The sequence below is a fragment of the Poeciliopsis prolifica genome, unplaced genomic scaffold, assembly GCF_027474105.1.
Source record: "Poeciliopsis prolifica strain line A6 unplaced genomic scaffold, Auburn_PproV2 SCAFFOLD050, whole genome shotgun sequence".
NCBI classification, from domain to species: domain Eukaryota; kingdom Metazoa; phylum Chordata; class Actinopteri; order Cyprinodontiformes; family Poeciliidae; genus Poeciliopsis; species Poeciliopsis prolifica.
In genome coordinates, this window is record NW_026562425.1 from 3,896,205 (window position 1) to 3,908,351 (window position 12,147).

The following is a 12,147-nucleotide window of genomic DNA, read 5'->3' on the forward strand; positions in this document are numbered from 1 at the left end:
ATGCCTCTTGATAAAAAAGAAAATATATGCAAACAATAGCCTTTTTTTTACTCTTAGGTCTAGCCATTTGCACACACTGCTCTGCTAGCAGTTAGATACAACGATTAATTAATAATGTGCTCTGGCTAATACCCTGCAGTCATGTCCTGTATCATCTGGTCTGCAGGGAGAAAGCTTCAGTCACACTGCATCAACTTCCTGCTACTTTGGGTCGCCGTCAGGTCAGTTCAACAGAACCTCTTTAATAATACAAGAGCGGCACTGTAGGCCTGGGACCAACATGTCGCGCACAATGAGAGAGCGCATGACACTAAGCTCCAGCTGGGTGCTCACAAATCATCATCAGCCGCTGACGCATCATGAACCTAAATGACCTGACTTGAGCTAAGAGAGATAAATTAGGTCCAAGGAAGAGGGGGGTGAGAACAGAAGACAGTCAGGTTCAAGATGGCAAATGTATTTTTGTCTAATGTTTATGCATTGTTCCAATATTCAAAGGAAAAGTTGAGAAAGATGAGAAGTATTGCTACACCCACTGTTTCACTTGTAATCTTTTTGTGGGTTTGAAATAAATGATGTTAGCAAAAAGTAAATAAATAATAGTCTAAAGGCCGCACTTGCTGCGAGAAACACTTCACTGCTCATTATGGGGCCCAGCACTTTCATACACAGCAGTACACTTTCTTTAATCATTCTGCTGAGCGCTGCATGCAGGCCACATGCACAAACACACACTGCTGTTGACGGGAAAATAATCCTCGTTTCTATCAAGGCTGTTTTATTTTACTGTTTTTGTCCTTTATTGAAAATCAAGAAATGCCTGCAAGACAAGATCCTACCAAAACATTATTAAAACATAATAGCACATTTTCAGAGGATTGTGCAATTCCTAAAACACAACTTTTGAAAGCATTTTATTCCGATACAATCCATATAAATGGCTGCATGTTTTTTAAAGAAGACACAATGCGTTCATGGAAAAAACACAAACTCATACTTTTGCAAATGTAACAAAGCACGCTCTGATTTGAACTTTGACCTACATTACTATGGTTTTGGAAGTCTCTTCAGATGGCCTTGTAGAACCATAAAACACTTTATTTTTGGTGTCAAAACATTTTGACCCATCCAAACTCATGACCTATCCTTTCATTTAACTACTTTGTTCTCCTGTGCTCACAGTAAACAAGCATTGCTGCTGAGGATATTTAGCAAAATCTTCTCCTAATAATTCTTAATGCAAGTGCTCATGAGTATGTGGTAAAAGGTTACCGCAACCTTTGAACATTTCAAAAACCTCCAGGAGGTTTAATAATCCCCCTGCCGCTTCTAAACGGACATGGGAGGATAACGAGCGTGGGCATCCAACTTCTCCCTCACCTGAATTAATCAGGAGCATTATAGCGCTCTTCAGCATGCAGGCTAGCATAATATCTAATGAGTGAGAGTTAGAGCACACTGTGTCTCTGCTTGAACTTTAAACACTTGAAAAACAGAAGGAGAGAGGGAAGGAAAAATAACACAGTGTACCCATTACTCTTGAGCGAAAGTTCAGGCTGAAGTCTTACAAAGAGATGAGCTCCCACCGGAGCTAAAGTTGCAAATACAGTTTTTCGCTGAAACAAGAGTCAGGATAAATGCCCGGGATCCACAGACCATATTGTGTTTTGAATTCATTTGCAAGGCTTGGAGTTTATTCTTCCATATGAACTTTGTCACTGCGCAGTAGGGCCTTGCTTTGTGCAGCTGCCAGTTATTCCCAGGTGGCCTTTCACACTTCACACAGTTTGCATAGCAGGCAAGTCTATAGGTCTGCATTTGCAATTCAAAGCGGCTTCGCTCACACGTCCGCTGCAGAGTAATAGACTCCTGTCACTGATGAGTCCCTGAAGTGCACAGAGTGAATCCTCTACCACGTCTTTATTGATTGGCCTGGGAGTCCGACCTGATTTACATCGACACGAGCATTGGGGCCCAAATGAAAGTAAGCATGTTTTCCAAGTTGGAAACACAAGGGCAACATCGCTCCTCAAACAGGCAGAAGGTAAACAGTGATGTATGGATTGAACGCTGGAGAAGACAGCTGACTGAGCTGCTTTTGTTGGCCACTTAAATATCTGCTCATTCATTGTGCGTTTGTTTTCCAAGGGGCATCTTATATTCTACATCTGCAAACAATTCTTGTTTTACTTCATTGCAAAGTTGAGCCTTTAAGGTTTAAATACCTAAACTAATAAATATTCGCTGGACATGACATAGTATTAGACTTACAGGCTTTTTTTGTAGCTCTTAAAGTTGGTAATACAATTTTTCATTGGTGTGTTTTTTGTTTTTTTGGGCAGGATTGAACTGTACTGTCAGTTCAGATTGTCTATGTGTTGCTGAAGAAAACTTCCCCCTGCTGGCAGTGCAAGAAACTGCAGGAGATCAATAAAGGTTGGAACAATGCAATGAAGTTGTTTTGTGCAGCATCTGTCTGATCTGACAAACAAGTAAATAATGTAGATCATCTTTTGAGGATGATATCCAACAATGTTTCAAAACAAAGAAACACAATCTCAAGCAAGTGTTTAGGGGAATTTAGTTAGGAATAAACTTTTTCTCTGAAAGAAAAAGCTTTTTTTTTTTTCAAGCATACTCCTCAGGCAAGATCTGGAGAAAAAGGTAAATTGTTGCCAGTTGACAGAGACACCTGTAGGTCCTTCAGTGTTGCTGAAGGGCTGTAAGCAGCATTGCTAACAATTTCTGTTTTATTTTATTTTATCCATGAGGAAGAAGCATCCAGTTCTCGTAATGTTGCTGTTTTTGTCACATTTTACTGACATATTGATGACTGTATTTACTCTTTTTGTAGTTAGAGTATCTATGAAAAGAGCAGTTACTCTTTTCGTAGTAACTTCTCTTACTATAATTAATTCCTTCTCAGGCCCTTTTTATGATTGATTCCTTTGCACATTTTTTTTAAACTTCTCTGCAAACTATGACTTTAGCTAAAGATGGAGAGGTGCTTAAAATCCAGAAAGGACAGCTGAGCCGTCAGATTCTCTTCCCCAAAAAGACAGAATGCATAAAATTGTGAAGCTTAGTTGATGCAACTGTACTGCTTTGACAATTTAAGACATTTGTTTTTTTTCATTTGGATAACACAGGTTATGCATCACATGAATGGCAGAAATGTACAGATATTATTTATTAAGGTCATAGTTGCTTTTTTTTTTTTTTTTTTTACATAACTGATATTTGACCTGATCTATTCGTTGTGTAGTTTAAATCAAAGTACATGCAAATCCAGAAAAAAAGAGCCTACTGCACTGAATCCCATTGAAAACCTCAATTATTCCACCAAATATTGGTTTCAGAACTCTTCCTGAGTTAAAACATTAATATTGTTGTTTCTAACTGATTATTAACTATTTTTTTTTTTTTTACGTCATTTGAGGTTTGAAAGCACTGCATCTTTTGTTATTTTGACCATTTCTCCTTTTCTGCAAATAAATACAAAATTTTTGCTTGGAATTTCGGAGACATGCTGTCAGTAGTTCATAGAGTAAAAGAACAATTTTACTTAAACATTTACCTATAAAAAGTAAAATCAGAAAAATAAATAATTTTAAATGGTTTCTTAATTATTTCCAGAGCTATATAAATTTTATTTATAGGACTGGAGATTTTAAAGTTCATCTTCAACCTAAAAATGTTTTTATCCCCCCCAAAGACAAGCATCTGTTTCTGCTGCCTTTAAACTGGCTACACTGGTTTTCTTTTTCATCACAATTTCATTTCAATTGCATCAGAATTGGTTACACTACAACACTAAACAAGATGACTTCCCTTCAGTTAATATTTCATTACTAATTATGTATTGCACAGATTAATAATACCTCAAAGTGAATTGGTGAGCTTTCCAGGTCAATCCATAGTGTGAGACCGAGACCCGTAGCATCAAGTTGACCATCTTCAGAATCCAAATGAAACAGATGGATTAAAGCCACAGCCTTTTGGATCTCAGAGCTCATTTATAAGTCAGTATCAAAAGTGATGGATGCTGCTTTTAAGGTTTCATAGGATGCAGCTGGAGGAGTTTGATTCATTTTTCAAAGCGAAATCTTCAACTTCCCACAAAGTCTTTGAGAAAGAAAAAAGAGTTCAAACATGCATAAAAGCAGAGGAACAATTTGTTTCCAAGCACAAATATTAATGCAGAATTTGACAGAGGGAGATGAGGCACTGATGTAATTATGTCGTTGACGCTGGCCTCGCTTGGCATGAGCGCTGACAGAGCCGTCAGCTCGGGGAAATGTGAGTCTGAAGAATGTCAAGGGTTTTAGTTTCAGCACAGAACACAGCAGATCTTTGGAAATGTCACTCTGTAAACACATTAAAAGGTTATGCTTCATCAGTCACATGCCGTTGACAAGTGCATGGGACGTATGATCTGATGTTCGCTTGCAGACATACAAATGAAAAAGAAACTCACAATTCACACACACACACGCACACGCACACACACACGCACGCACGCACACACACACACAAGCTGAACTAGTAAATGACCTTTTCTTTAATCATTGCTCTGTTGTAAACTGTGTTGTCTTCCTGATTCCCACAGCAGACAACTAAATTACTTTCTATGCATCATAATTTCTGTTGGAAATGGCAGCAAATGCGAAGCAAGGCTGCATAAATGAGGTGTGAGTCCAACATAACAAAAACAGAGCAAGAGAGAAAAAAAGCGAGGAAAGCACTCGTTTTTTCTCCCTCTCAGAGCTGTAATTTTAACTCCATTAAAATGCTTTTCTCCCCTCTAAAGAATCCCGAGTAATGTGGGCTGTATTACAACAGAACAAAGCTTATGTGGTGCACAAAGATGCATCACTCAGCCACCCGCTTCCACTTCCATTTCTGCATATCCTAAATTGTATTTAATAGCTTCAATCAGAGTGAGGAGAAAGAATCCCTGCTGCTAATGCACTATTTGTGTTTGAAGAGGGGACATCGTGGGTGAACCATCAGTCCCTTTGCCATTAACGTTGCATTATATGTACTTTCCCCCCATTATAATTACAGCTCAGCTCTGCCAGAGCCCAGACTCATGTCTCAACCTGACGCCAGGAACAAATGTAGTCTACCAGGTGTTTGGAGCAAGAGAGAAAGAGAGAAAGAAAACAACAACTGTCCAGCCATCCTCTCTTCCCTGTGCAGGATGGGAGAGGCAGCCAATGTATCAGCTGCAGAAGACGAGCTGCGTGCCAGATATTGTTGAACCATCGGCTCAGGGCCTGGGATGCCAGCCAGAGAATTACCATGCATCGTGGGGTGGAAGAGAGCGGAGGCAGATGAATGGGAGGCAGAGCCGTTTGGTCAAACTGTGCAGGAGTGGCATTTGCTCTGAGGTTCATGTGTGGCACTTAGCAGAGGAGAATGGGGAGCAGTTTCCTTTGTGGTGACTACTCGGAGCAGTCAAATGTGCTGTTCTGGGAAAGGGAGACAACTTGTTTCTACAACTGGAGGAGGATGAAATCAGCCTCACCTATTATTGCTGACATGTATGAAACCTCAGGACTGAGGTCATAAAAAAAGCGACGCAGGGGTTTATTGAACCAATGAACCTTTAACAATCTGTTTCCCCTTTTAAAATGTTTAATGGCATCCTGGAATAAATCCTGCTTCTAATAAAATAGGACAGGTAGAAAATAGCTGGATTACAGATATCAATTTAGTTTTTCTTTCATAGGACCCCTTTTATTCAATATTTATATTCTCCCACTAGCTCAGGTTATAACAGAAAATAATATTAGCTACCATAACAATGCGGATGACACACAGCTCTACATTACGATGTCACCAGGTGACTCTGAACCCATCCTATCACTGAATAAATGTTTAGAACAGATAAATGTGTGGATGTGTCAAAACTTTCTCCAGCTGAACAGAAACAAAACTGAAGTCATTATTTTTGGACCTAAAGAGGAACGATCTAAAGTCAATGCACAGCTTCAGGTATTACAACTAAAAACTAGCAATCAGGCCTGAAACCTGGGAGTAGTGATGGACTCGGACCTGAACCTTCAGAGCCACATAAAGACAATTACAAAGTCAGCCTTCTATCACCTGAAGAACATCTCCAGGATTAGAGGACTAATGTCTCAGCCAGATCTAGAGAAACTCATTCATGCGTTTATCTTTAGTCGCATTGATTATTGTAACAGCGTCTTCACAGGTCTGTCCACAAATCAATCAAATAGCTGCAGCTGATCCAGAATGCTGCTGCTCGCGTTCTCACTAAAACCAGGAAGATAGAGCACATAACACATTTAAAGTCCCTCCACTGGCTCCCTGTAGCTCAAGAATAGATTAAAATACTGTTGTTAGTTTATAAATCAGTGAATGGTTTAGCACCACAATACATCAAAGATCTGCTGTTGTTGTATCAACCTTCCAGACCTCTCAGGTCTTCTGGTTCTGGTCTGCTTTGCATCCCCAGAACCAGAACCAAGAGAGGAGAAGCAGCTTTCAGCTTCTATGCACCAAAAGTTTGGGACAAACTTTCAGAAAACTGTAAAACAGCAGAAACACTGACTTCCTTTAAATCTCAACTAAAAACACACCTGTTTAGAATCGCATTTGAAATGTAATATGTAACAATGTATTGTTTATTCTATGTTGCATGACTTTGTGTTTTTGTGTTTATGATGTAAAGCACTTTGAAATGCCTTGCTGCATCTCCCAGAATGCTGTGCGGCTCTAGATGGGAGTTCAGTGAAACTATTGAACATTCTATTTTTTCTATTAATATTGATTACAGGGCTGTTGAGATATGTATTGTTATTGGTTCAATCCTAATACAATGTCCTATTCTTAATCTTTCAAGATTGACAAGCCTAAATGCTCATTGAGGACAAGTATGATTTATTTATTTTTTGGCTATGATTTCATCACCTGTGTTTTTTTTTTTTTTTTTCCAAATTGAATGACTTTCTTGGCTAAAGGTTTAGTGCTTTATACTAAGACTATGTGCATACTCAAGCGGACAAATAATTATCAATTGAAAATTGTCTTAGATAACAATTCTGCTGGTATTATTGAAGTGAGTTTATCTTTATAAATATAGACCGATTCTGCATGGATCAAACTTATGGCATGCAGACAATTTTGGTCAATTTTGCTGTAGTTGCACTTATATGCTTTGGGTATCAGGTGATGTTACTTCTTAGAATATTGTTTACGCCATTGAAATCCAAAGTAGATACAGTGATGGAGGATGTAAATATAAAAGTGTTTAAAACTTCTTTATTTTTCTCTTTTTCCTTCTTTCCTTCTTTGTTTCTTTCTTAAGTTATTAGCACGTGTGGGCTTTATTGACAGGTACCAGGCAGGAAATGGGCAAAGAGAGAAGTAGGTAAACCCTGCAGCAAAGTCTCCAGGTCAGGAATCAAATGCAGGACAGACACATCGAGGATTATAGCCTCCGTATACTAGGCGACCACCCCAGACATTGTTCATTCTTCTGTTAACTTTGTTGGGTAAACATTATCCATGCCTATAACACTGTGACTTCGACTTGAAGATTTATTCCAGTGTTGTGTCGACAGCTTTTTAGTCACTGACAACAGAGTTGTCACCACAGTATCACATGCAGACAGGTAGGTGATGGATGAATCAGAGATGAGATCATTTCCAGGTAACTGGAAATTATTCAGATCCTATGAAACATCTGCAGTCCAGCAGATTCTCAACTGGATTTTATTTAGGGGGATCGGACAAAGGGGAGCTCAATGCTAATGCATGCCACACTTGATCATTTATCTTCTAGTTCATACTTATGCAATGCTTTACATTAGGACATCACTTCAAATCTCAATTAAACACAATAAAGTTTGCAGTTGTAACAGTTCATAGTTGAAGCAGTGTGAAAAAGTTTAAAGAGTGTGAATACTTTTGTAGATCACTGTAGTTCCAAGTAAGTTTTTTTTTTTAGATGAAACCTGCAGCTTTAACTATTTGTAACTTAATCCCAGGCAAACATTTGGTCTGCAGAAGAAGATTCCTTAATAAGATCCTTGCAGTTTCTCATTAAAAACTACTTTAAGGATTAATCAAGTGAGCCCACATTGGGTCTTATGAGACTATTGATGATCAATGAAGATGTCAACACCTGCCGTTCTCTAACAGAGTTTAAAGCCTAGTTAATGTCTGCAACCCTCAGGTGAGACACAATATTGATTGAGCATTTTCCAGATCATTAAGGCAGCTCCAGGACATGAAAAGGTGCGTCTTTAGTGTAAACTGTGAAAAAAGAAAAAATGAAAAAAAAAATTTTTTTTTCCATTTTGTCATCGTGTTTCATTTGATCTTGTTCTGTAGAGTTGACAGCTCCCGGGTTTGTGCTTCTTCTTGACGGAAACGCAACTGGTCATGCTGTCAGGGAGGAGCAGAAGTCCTTGTTGTTGCCGAATCGTCTGTCGGTTGTGAGAGTAAAGGGTCTTTGTGGATCAATGACTTCTCGAGGGGCTGATAGGCAGAAGCGTGCACATGCAGAGGCAGTAAGATCTGCGTTTGGCTCTCACAAAGACACATTATGTGATAGATTTTTCCACAATACACAAGAACATCCTTCATCAGACAGTTTTGTGTGGGAATGTGTTTGGGCTGTTGGATTTTGGATGTTGATAAAATCTTGGCATGAGTGAAAGTACATGCATGCGCTTGTTTCTGAAGCAGCTCAGTAAAATGCTGCATGAATATAGATAAGCAAAACCTTTAAGATGGATTTTTGTCCTTCACCAAACAACTCAAAGCAAAGGGTGAGTTTTTTTGTAAAATGTGCAGCGTTATGATACTTCAGTAAAGAATAATATTTTAATGTTTTACGTTTCTTTACGGGGATGCCAATAAAAAAGAATATGTCTTTTTTATAAATGTTCCTCTCTGATTCTACATACATGTGCATTTAATGTTGCTGGATTGCAATGCTGTTTTTGGTGAAATTTAAAATAAAACCACACATTTCAATTTGAAATGAGTGGTAACACATAAAACAAACTTTTATAATTCTTTAACAATCACTAACATGTCTTTAAAGTCTGTTGAGACAAATAACGGCACTGACTTTTACTGGTAGCATACAACTCTGTTCCCCCTAAAGATATCCTGTCTTTCCCTTTTTGTTATACTTGAATGTTTCAAATCACAAAAAGAAGTTAAGAATATAAACTGATAACTGCAAAATGAAGTTTTCAAATGAAGATATTTATTAAAAAGGTAAGAATCTATCCAAATCAAGTCACATTTAGACTTTACCACTGCCAGAATCACAGAATCAAGATGTTACTTAAACAGAACCTGCCTGGCGACGTGAAGTACAATAAAAGATCTTAAAGCAACACATCATGTTCTGGTCCCTGGCACTCTGGTTAACCACAATGAGAGCAATTAGGCTAAACACAATTAGTCTAATTGGATATTGATGATTCATCCAAGAGATAACAAAGGAACATCTAAAGTGCTGCTGGCCTCATTGGCCTCAATCAAATTCAGTGTTCACTGTTCAACAATAGGAAGAGACTGGGTAAAATGGCATTTGTTTTAAGAGTTTCATAACCAATATGTACAATAAATAAATAAATGAATAAAAATGTCATTTTGCTTAAAACATTTTATTGGAAAATAATATGTCGATTGATGGCAACAGAACAGAAAAGAAAAACTTTTTGGACGTTGTGCCAAGTTCCATCAGGACTAAAACCAGCAGAAAAAGAACGTCACACCTACATTTACACTACAGTAGTAGCAGTGTGATGGTGTAGGGTTGCTTTGCTTCTTCAGGACTTGGACGACTCGCTGTGAATGTTGAATTTCACTCTACATCACAAAATCCTGAAGCAGAAACTCAGGTCTGTGCAGCAGGAATATGATGCAAAAAACAAAACAAAACAACAAATTTAAAGTCTGGACTTTAATTCAATTGAGATGTTTAACTTGAAGCACTCGTCCTTCAGAAACCTCCAATTTGGCAAAGTTAAAACAATCCGGCAAAGAAAAGCGGGACAAAATTTCTCCACAAGAAAGTGAAAAACTATTCACCAGTTGTTGCTGCCATTGAGGTTGCTCAGTCTTTTATTAGGTGTAGAGGAATTACTTTTTTTATTTAGGGTCAGGAGAGTTTAAATAGCTTTTTGCTTTCATAGACAAAATCATCATTTGGAAACTATTCTCTTTTATTATCAATAGTTTTAAAATTTGATACTTTTTAACAGCACTGCTGAGATTGCTACTACGAAAACCAGCAGGCGATTAAACATTTTTACAGGCAAGAAATGCCTTCTGTGTTGGTCTTCTTCTTTAGAGAGGAACTTCTCATAAGCAGGTAAAACTAATGATATTTTGTTGCTTGCATTCACTTCTGCAGGAGCAGCTATTCCTGAGTGTGATCAATCTGCGCTCAGGTATGAACTAAATTAGGCCGGCTGGACCTCACTTTTGATGCAACTGATCAAAGATGTGCTTCTTCGCATTCAGTGATAAAATTTCTCCTCTCACTGTCTGAAATGAATACCGTAGTGACTTCCAAGATGATCAAACTTTAATAAGAGCTTTAATGAGACTTTGAACTGCATACCTGAACTCAGGGTTTTTAATCTGGCCGTCCGATGATCTCTCCACATCCCTCCCATCACAATTTATATACTGAAGAGCTGCGCCTTTGTCTTTTAATAAAAAATGGTTGGAGAATTTATCGATCTCTTGTCTGTTTTACACCTAAAAATATTGACTGTGAGTTTTATCTTAAAAAGTGAGAGCAGAAGAAGCAGAAATTAAACAAACAAAAAAAGTCTACTGAGCTGCACAATCTTCCTTTTAGGGGGGGAAAGAATGAATAAATAAATGAAAGTCTGAATTACATATCCACACTTTCGCCTGTTAGGTACTGTTTGTTATTCCTTCAATAATTTTGCATTTCTTCAAAACTCTTGCTTATAAAATAAAATACTTCCAGAAAACCTGCAAGTATTTTATTTCTTTTTACTGGCAAGTAAAAAGAAACGCTTAAAAACTTAAATATCCAGAAAAAATAAACAATATTTAGACACATCAAGGTATTTATTGGGTTTTATTATTTTTTAAAAAATAGCTAAAGCTTTGTTTGCACTGAATCCTTTGCACGCCACACTTTTAGTTTATGCATGATGTGGTGTTGCATTCAAATTATAGGTGCATTAAAGTTTATGACTGCGAAAAAGAAAAAAAACCTCGATGGGTTTGGGGGCGACATCAGGAACAAAACAATGTCTTTCCACAAATCCCACTCCCCCCCGGGCTCTGAAGAGGAAATGGCTTAATGAGTGACAACACAGCGAAGAAGCAGAAGCAGAAGAGGAAGAGGAAGAGGAAGCCCCCCCATCTCTCCACACTCGGACTGAGAAACTCCGAGCCAAGCCCGAGTCACGTGACTCCGCCACCGGCAGCGAGGAGCGAGAGCGCAGCCGGAGCGCCGCAGATCCTCGGTGCTCACACGCCTGCTCACACCAGCAGCCCTTCACCGCCCAGTTTCTTTTTAACTCAACCCTTTTACTCCCTCCCGGTGAGTACATTTTCCGCTGACCTTTTTATTAAGCACATTTTTACCTAATTTTTGTCCTCCTCCTCCTCCTCCTCCTCCTCCTTCCTTGCCTCGGTGTTTCGCCAACACTGTGGCGAAGAGAGAAAGAGAGAGAGAGAGAAACAATGTTTTCTGGCTCCCTGCATGCAGTCATTGAGATCTTGGATGCTGAGTGTTGCTGCTCCGGCAACATCCGATGAGAAATATAAGCTCTACGTGCTCGCACACGCTCTTGATATTTTTGCCCCTCTTCTCTATTCTCCCTCTTCTTCTTCTTCTTCTTCTTTTTTTTAAATGCAGCTTCCTAAAACGTGTTGATGTAATTCCAACATTTTGCTTATTTTCTGCCTTTTGCCCCTCACTCACCTTTCTCATCATGGCTTATTTTGGTGCGATTTTATCAGATTTTGATTTGTTTCTCTGCTGTTGGAGGCTGTACCTGTGCCAGGTGGCAAAAATGACTCTTTTGATTTTCACGTTTAAGGATTTTGCTTTTCTAATAGGTGAGGATTTTAACTTTTGCCAGAGTTTGTTTTGGTGTTTTCATT

At 38.6% G+C, this 12,147-nt stretch overlaps 1 protein-coding gene across 4 annotated transcripts in view; it reads left to right on the forward strand.

Annotated features, from left to right (window-relative positions):
- Positions 1 to 11,416: 11,416 nt before the first annotated feature.
- Positions 11,417 to 12,147, forward strand: part of LOC129378097 (RNA-binding Raly-like protein) — a 59,816-nt gene continuing 59,085 nt past the window's right edge. For 2 of the 4 annotated variants that reach the window (XM_055058389.1, XM_055058390.1), the window contains exon 1: positions 11,417 to 11,581. The gene's annotated coding sequence lies outside the window, so the exon portion shown is untranslated. The remainder of the gene's footprint in view (positions 11,582 to 12,147) is intronic. The other 2 variants (XM_055058387.1, XM_055058388.1) reach the window with 1 other exon arrangement.